This window comes from Microtus oregoni, unplaced genomic scaffold (assembly GCF_018167655.1).
Source record: "Microtus oregoni isolate MIOR12 unplaced genomic scaffold, Mior012 000002F_ref0000024, whole genome shotgun sequence".
Classification (NCBI taxonomy): domain Eukaryota; kingdom Metazoa; phylum Chordata; class Mammalia; order Rodentia; family Cricetidae; genus Microtus; species Microtus oregoni.
The window spans coordinates 57,579,606-57,588,389 of record NW_024543061.1 but is presented as its reverse complement, the minus strand read 5'-3'; positions in this window follow the sequence as shown (position 1 = coordinate 57,588,389).

Below are 8,784 nucleotides of genomic sequence, written 5' to 3'. Positions count from 1 at the left end.
CAAGGCTGTCATATTGTAAGTCTGTTTAGCTCGCAGTAGCATTTCCTAGAGATGACTTGGGGCTCAGTAGACCTGACACACTAAGTGACACACTCAGCATGAGAGGAAAATTCCTATATTAAGATATGCTCTGCACAAAAAGGGTCTTTTTCCTTATTCCCAACTAAAACTTTACAATACAAGTTGAGTTTACCCTGAAGTATTTCTGTTCCTGTCATTTAACCCCTTTCAGCATGTATTCTAGTGGCAGACAGGGAAGTTGCAGCTCAGAGCATTAGTCCGAGGCCTAATAGCTCCCTCCCTTGGGGGCTTCCATTCAGGTAAAGCCAGAACATTGACTCCACTATAGTAGAGAATATCAGGGTAAGTCAGAGTGGAGCAAAGTAACCACGTTCATTAAATAAAGACAAGGACAGCAGGATAGCGCACACTCGCACTTCATGGATACGGAAGTGCTGATGGAGAGGGGAGTGGGGGAGACTTAGGAGAAGGACATTATGTAACTGATAAGTGATAAGGACGAGTTGCACCCCCCACTTGAGTGTCTTGGCAATGGCTGGATGCAGGACTCCGCACTTTCTAAGACACATTCCTTAAAGAGCATCGTTTATAGCAACGCTTAAGGGTTAAGCAGAGTTTAAAAAGGAAGCAGTTCAAACTTTAAATAAAAGCATATGAAGTTGTCGACTTATTTATCTTATGTTAAAGGATTTCCTTATGTAGATGAAATTACAAGGTGAATTTATGGGATGTATCATTCGGGTTTAGGGATGAGCAAGGGATGCTAATGGGGCCAAACTCAAGGTTGCAAATTTCTTGACCCTAAGCAAGCATGTTTTATTTCTTGCTTTATAGTATTCTGGTCTGAGATGTCTTTTGAGAAACCAGCATTTCTGAAAGCTATGTCAGTGTTATCATTTGTATTGGAGTTTCTTTAAACACCAACTAGGTCTCCAGATGAGAGCCACCTTTCCCTTCCGATGTTCCCAAGGTTTTTCCTGTCTTTCTATCCCACCTTACCATGGCCTTGAACTAAACATGCCCTAAAAATAGATCTACTATTTTTCCTTCTTAAATCATGACCTTAAGTGAGCATGCTCAGGAATGAATCCACCACTATGTAAATGGATATATGTTTCCTGGGTGAGGTCCTACACTCCCTCAGTTTAAGAAGGACATTGATTTTGAAATACTCGGATGCTCTTCTTCCTGCTGATTATAGCAAATCTTTCTCTACTTTGTGACTTGGCTGTGTTTGTCTGGCTTTATACTCACCAATATGGGAACCCCTTACACTGGGTTATGAGGGAGGCTCTCCTATCGTGCTAGGCCTCCTGGAATGGAACTTCAGAAGCACAGAAACAAGAGATATGGCGGACACAGCATCTTGTTCCTCTCAGAGTGGGATCACGGCTCAGAGAAGGGACTGGGGAGTTGAGGGTGTAGCTCAATTGATAGACTACTTGCTTTTAGCATGCATGATGTTCTGGGTTCAATCCCCAGTGCCTCATAATATCAGGACCTTTGTTCCATACTTATAATATAGCAGTAGAGAGGCGGGAAACCAGGGTTCAAAGTCATCCTCGTCTGTATATGATTTCCAGTCCAGCTGGATATGGGACACATGAGACCTTGTCTCAGAAAAGAAGAAGAGAGGGTAATAGAAGTGCCTCCGATCATGAGAGAGTCAGGGTTCAACAGTCATTGACCTTTGATGACTATTTCTCCATTTGCAGTGCACCCTTACCTTTCTCAGAGATTTAAATGATTAATATTTCGGGTTTTCTCCAAGATCAAAGCATATTATATTAAACGGTTATTTTTCCTGGGAAGAGGGTTCTCTGAGCTACTCTGCATCCGGGAGAACTGCTCCATTCATTCATTCACTCACCCACTTCTGTGACTGTGAGAACATGGAGCGTGTTGATAAGGATTTCCCCACCATGTGCACAAGCCCTACACGTGAGCTCTATGTTTGTTCTTCCCCAGGGCATAGCCAGAGCCTGTGGGTCTCTTCTAAGCCTCCACTTCCCTGTTTGTAAAGAGGGGTCAATTGTAGCATCTCCCCCTGAGACTGGCAGAGGCTTAGATGCAATGACATCAGTACCGTCTTTACAGGATCTCTCTGTCCTCGACTGCCACTTTCCTGGGACGTGGCCTGTAGCTACTCTGAGACAATATGCTCCCTTCTGGTCAGTTGGCTGGTCAGCTCTCTGGCCCACAGCTACCTCTCTAGGCTCCAAGGTCTATCAAGTTTCAAGTACTGCTCTACCAGCCATGGGCATGTTTGTCTGAGAGTAGCCAGGTCTCTCTTCCTGGGTTCTCTCCCGGCATGCACTTTGCTGAATTCTCAAAGGAAGAAAAACCTTCCATCCCATACCCTGCGTACAGAGAATCACAAGCCGTCTGAGAAGACAGCTTCACCTATCACTCTAAGCCTTGGGCCAGCTGCTAGCCTGCTCTTAGACAGTCGGGCATTTTATAGGCTGGAAGCGGAAGAAAGGGTGAAATCTCAAAGGTAAAGGACTGCCATGCTGGCTGGAATGAGGTTTCTCATGGCTACCTAAGTGGCCAAATGTCTTGTCATTGTAGAAAAGAGGGAAGATTACTAAGCCACCCCTGGACACAAGAAGCGGAGTTTGAGTTAAGTAGGATTTCGGTTAAGTAGATGTTATAGTCTGGGTTTTGTGGTTTGACAAGTGAGAAACAGCTGTGGGGAGATTGGGCCACCCAAAGGCAAAAAGCTAAGAGTAGCACAGACCTGCTAAGATTTGAGGCCTTAGGTCATTCCTCATATGAGACCCTCCCTAAGGGTCCTGCTTCTCCAGTGCTTGAGGCGTCCACCTATGGGTGTTAATAAGGGACTTGTGACTGGGCAACAGAGCAAGCCCAGGTGGCATCCAGGTCTAGAATAAGCTGTGATTTTTGTTTTCAGTAGCAAGAACTCCTGGGACTTTGGGACTTTGGGACTTTGGGACACGGCATCCTGTGTGAACAGAGTCTGTCCTAAGGCTGACTCTGGAGTCCTTGGAAGGAAATGTTCACCAGCTCACACGTGGAAGCCCCCCCCCCCCCCCAGGGAGTCTCAGGTTAAACTGTCCTTCAAAGAGCAGATAAGTGAAAAATGACTCATTTGTCCCCGAGCAGCTGCTCTGTTTGAGGCTACACTCCACCTCCAGGCCCTATCACTTGAGTGTCCGGCTTCCGGGAAACTGGGCAAGATATTTTCAGGCCCCAAGTGCTGGTTCCTCTTTCCAGAGTGGAACAAGCATGTTTCCTTATTTTATTCCTCCAGTGTTGGCGGTGTGAGCTCCGAGAACAGTGTTAAAGAGACTAGTCAGTTTAGCTTGCGGGAATCAGTAAGTATTTACTGTGTGAACTGGGCATCCCATGAGGCACTGGGACGAAAGAGCCAAGTCTGACGACACTCTGCCAGATCCCGTAAATGCATGCTAAGTGTGGCTAACTTGTGACTCCCAATGAGTCACAAGTGCGGGATTGAGTGATCAATTTGGGGAGAGTTTGGAAATGGGCAAGGAGAGCTGGGATGAAGCTACTGTGTGACTGCCTGGGGGAGATGTGATCAAGCACCTCGTGCCTCTTAGGGCACCATCACAAACAAAGCAACCACACACAGGTCTATCCTTGTGAATCTGTGGGTTTATTGGGTTTACTTACGGGGGAGGCAGGGGAAGTTGCTTGCAGGAGCAGAGACGATTCAGAAGTGGGCTGCATCACTCCAAAGCCACCCTAGCATGCATGGGTGAGGACTCACAAAAGCTGCATCTCAGGGGGTCCCAATCACAGATGCAGGCAGTTTGGACTGCCAGGGCTGTTTTCTCCCCAGCAACTGGAAACTGCTTGTGTAACCTTGCAGTGGTGCCCTAAGAATCTCCTGAGCTCTAGCTTCCCTGGACCTAGAAAAGGTTCGTTCCCTTCATGCATTTCCTGGACCTCCCTCCAATGTAAGAGAAGGGGATTCTGGTCAAATAGATCAGTCGTGAGGCACAGAAAGTGTGGCCAGAGGCAATACTCGGAAGCAATCAGATTAATCTTCCACAGAAATCAAAGACGGTTTTTTGTGCAGTGGACCAAACATAAGACAAATCACAAGGACTTCCACCACTGGCAGAACCAACCCCGTGTGTGCTCCGCTTTGAAGATCTCATCTCCTTCAGCCTCCGTGCCTAGAAGTCCTGGGTTGTGACAGTCCCATCACGTGGACAGGAGACCAAAGCATGAAGAACTTAGTCACCCGCACATTGGCCTGCCACTGAAAACAGCACAGTGTCATCCTGGCTGGGCCCTGGGCACTAACACCACTGGGAGATCAAAGGCTAAGACTGGCCATAGATTCCACCTGCTTGTGACTCCAGAGCCTGCCCAGAAATCCCTCCTGCTGTGACGGTGTCTCCTCTGTGTTGAAACATCCCCTTCTAGCGGGGATTCTAGGGGCTCCTAAGGCCCAGAGGCTGAAGAAAAGTAGAAGACCCAGAAAGCCTGAGTTACAGGACCACAGACCCCTCCCCAGTGCCGAGGAAGCAGTGGCACTCAGTGGGAGATTCAGCCTCAAAGTTGTGCAACAAGCCTGGGGAATGCAACTTTTGTAAATCATCACCAATGCTCGCCTGGGCTTTGGGGCTGCCTTTGAGCCCACACTCCAGTAAGTCACCCCTATAAACTTGCTGGTTCACTAGGCCAGACTTGGTGGAACTGTTCCGAGGTCCGCCGTTGGTATCCTACCCGGGGTGGACAGACATTTGTTCTCATCTCCCTTCCTCTCCAAGAGAGGAAAGTTTTGATCTAATGTCCTGTCTTGGCTTGGGTAGCAGAGACAAACCAACAGTATGGACCAGGCTTAAGCAGCACATACTCAAGTCTTGCTGTTCCGACTGCTCAGGACTCCAGCAAGGGAAGGGGCTGGGAAGGGTCTGTTTCTTAGTTCCTGCAGCTTCCGAGGTAGAAACCATCTCTTTGTGTCTCTCCTTTGTGACACCACTCTTTCCGTGCATGCGGGCTCCATTCAACTAATCCAGTCATTTTCCAATGCCCCCCCCCCCCACAACACCATCACACTAGGGACCAGGACTTCAATAGATGAATTTTGGAGGGTAAAAACACATATTAAGTCCCGAGTAGACACTTTCACTTCTACTTAAGTTGCCCGTGGCCCCATTTTTCTCAAGGAGTAGAAAGAGAAGAGAACAGGAAATGGCTAATAGAGAGGATGAGAGAAGGGAGAAGTTAGGGCAGCCAGCTTGGGTGGAACTAGGCATGCCAAAAGCTCTCAGAACAGGTCTTAACTTCAATCTTGTTTTCACTTCTGTGGGCTATAGACACAGGCAGCTCTCACAGTAAGTGATGGCAAGCCAGATACAGAGGAGGGAGATGAGCTGGAGACTATGAACAGCCCAGGATAACTTTGGCTCTGGTTCTGCCCCATCCAAACTCTGCAGTCATAAAGTTCTGTCTAGTCAGTCTGTAGGATCTTCAACATAGGCATGGCATTTTAGAGAACTTGGTTCACAGCCCTTAGTGTTTCTGCCATGCTCAGGACCTGTGAGCCCACACCCAGACGAGCAGAACCAGACCAGACCTCCACCTGCTCTCATCGTGAGCCTCCTTATGCTCACATGCTTGGAGTGTCCTTCCCCCATCTCTGATGGGCAGAAAGTGTGGTACCAACTACCCCAAGCCTTGTTCCTGCTATCTCCAAGCCTGGGAGAAGATCCTAGCCTCGGCAAGGTTTCCTCAACCCCAGGCCTATGAGATCTCTAGCAGAAGTGACAGACACACCAGCCCAAACAGCTGTCTCCAAGACCCCATGCTCCTGCCTCAAAGCTTGCAGGCTAACCCCACCCCCACCCGACAGCCTCCCCTTAACCCCAGAAGCTGTTCCTCATTCCCCAGTAGGCATTTTCAGTTCCTAATGCTGTGGTTGTGGGTGGCTCTCAGTGCCCCATGCTGTCACTGCCTTTCTCTAGCAAGAAGTCTCTCAGTTCCCTAGAGCCATGGTCCTTGGGCCTGGTGATCTGCAAAAGGAGTACCTTTGGAGACTTCTGTCCTTCCGGCCAGTTCCTTTCTCTCCTCACCACCTCCTTGCTCAGCACATGATTCCCAGCCTTGCCTCCAGCTGGGCTTCTTCCCTTGAACTGTTTTGCTACCTGTGGAGTCTCAAGTTTCACCACGCATGCACCTACTCGCCCCTTGGACAGATATGGCCTTCACCCAGCCTTGGCGAGCCATCATCCCTGGCTCTGGCCAATGGCAATGAGAGAAAATTTCTGGAAGGATGTCCTGAGCGCTAACAGGAACATTGCTATAGCATTCCCCTGCTTGTCTCCCCGCCCCCCAAAATGCGAATGCATCTTCCAGAAGTTCAGAAGCCTTTGGCAAGCAGCAGGAGTCGCAGAACCAAAACATTGAAGATGGCGGACAACAGACTATGGTCTCCAAAGATGACTTGGAGATACCAGATTGTCAATATCTGGGCTTTTCGTTATTTGAGATAATAAAGTCTTCTTTGTTTTGTTTCTTTATGCCAAAAAAATCTTAAGCCACAGTGCAGCTTATGTGTCCCTTCAAAGGGTTGGCAGAGAGAAAAATGGAAAGAATCAGTCTTTCTGTTTGTTTTATAAAGTTTTATTGTCAAACAACACCCATTCATTGCCTTGTAATCTATGGTTACTTATGCTTGAGTGACTGTAATAGGTATGCGGTGCTTTGAAAATGGGAACACAGTTCTATTGCCCCTTCACAGAAAGCATTTGGCAATTCCTACTGTAGACTCATGAGGCTGAGGAAGAGCAAAAGTCTTCTGAATTGCCTGCCACCGGCAACACAGGTACATTAAAGCTTGAAATCCCAGCTGCATGTGGTGAGTTCAAGAACAACTTGAGCTATATAGTGAGACTCTAGCCAACATACAAGGAAAATAAGCTGGCTCCATCCTGGAGCCCTGGAAGGCCTGTTATGAGCTCACACTCTACATGGAGACTGTCCTCATGAGGAGGTGAGGCAATGTGGACTATTGGTCACAGGCCAGCATTGATCACCACTGCCTATGATGGCTAATGGCTTATTTCAAGTAGCAGCTTGGCTAGCCTATGGACCTAGAGGCCCATCTGTTGGATCAAATGCCAATCTAGTTGCTATAGTGAAGGTATTTTAAGTGATATTAACATATAACTTAATAGACCCTTGGATAGGGAGGCTGGCCTCTGTGATATGGGTGGGGCCTCACTTGATCAGTTTGTGGTCTTCTGACTGAGGTTTTATGGCACAAACACATATCCACCAGCCGTTTTGCTCCGCAGTCTGCTAAATTCTCAGCTTACTGGAGGGCAGACTTCAGACTACAAACTCGCCCTTATCTTAATCTCCAACCTGTGGGTCCTGCCTAACATCAACTCATAATCTCCTGAGCCACTTTCTTGGGCAATTGGTTCCAGTCCAAATATGCAGATACTCAAGACCCGTAATGAAATGGCGTGGTGTAAGTCACATGGATGCTTCCATATACTTTGAATGATCTTATTCCCTAGAACAGTGTGACCACGATATGAGTAATTCTCACACTGTAAAGCACAGGGACTAATAACAGAGGAAATCCTATGGAGTTCAACACACAAAGTTGCAATGCATCTCCTGTTCTGCTTGAACTCCAGATGGTCAGTGTGGAGGACTCAGACACCCACCGGCCACCGGCTGTATGCATGTCTTATCGGTACTGTTTCTCTGGGGAATCCTAATGAACACCCTGGTCATTCTGCTGTCACAGCTGTAATGACAAGGGTTATCCTTTTCGCCAAGAGTACTTCTGGGATGAAAAACCAGTGCCCGTTCCAAAACAGAGACAAAGCATTAGAAGTCTAGCAAGTCTATGACTCCCGTCTTCTCCCAACATGCAAGTCTTTGGAATCCAAAGACTCAAAAGGCAACTTGTGGGGTGGGCTTCAGCGCCAGCCAGGGGAGCTCAGCTCAACTGAAGCATCTTTTATTTCTTTTAGTCACAAGGCTCTCGTGTCAAGGCCACAGACAAGAGGCCAGCCTGCCCCTGGCCCCAGGAATGTTTTGCATTCCTCAGATGACTCTTAATTTTAGTGAATTCCCTAGGACGCTCTGTGTTAGAGACACTCAGAGCTGGACAGATGGCCCTTGTGTGTGTGTGAGTGCTCCCTGAGGCTCTGTGTCTCTCCCTCTGGGAGGTCTCTGCTTCCTCTGGCGGCTTCACATCCTGATTTGAGGGAAGACCTGTGTCTCTCTGGCAGCAGCTCACTGTTCTCAGGAACTAGGGCTCCCAGGCAACACCAGGCTCTTTGTGGGGTGCTGGTCAACGCTCTCTGAAGATGTCTGTGAGGAGCAGCCTCCTTCTATAAACCGTCCTGCCCTTGAACTGTTTCCTGCGGCTCCCTGAGCCCAGTGGTTTATAGAAGGAATAGAAATACGGAACAACATGTAGTCTCTTTCTTCTGCCACTCAAATGATAGTTCAGCTGAAACGCAGCATGCTGGGGAGCCCTGCAGGGCTGCGCTATTGCATTTTCTTTTTATGATACAGCAGTTCACAGCAATAGCAATGTAGATAATAGTAGCTTCCCAATGCCTGAGCCATCCAGGAGCCCAATCAGGGAGTTGAGGGGGTGGAAGTGTGGATGCCTGGTGAAGTAGCCCAAGTGTGAGGGGGTGGTTAGGAGGAGAGGTCTCAGATGGTTTGGGGCAAGGGCTTCTAAGGCAGAGAAGCCTCGGGAAAACTATGGTATCCTTCCTCAACCTTCTAATTTGT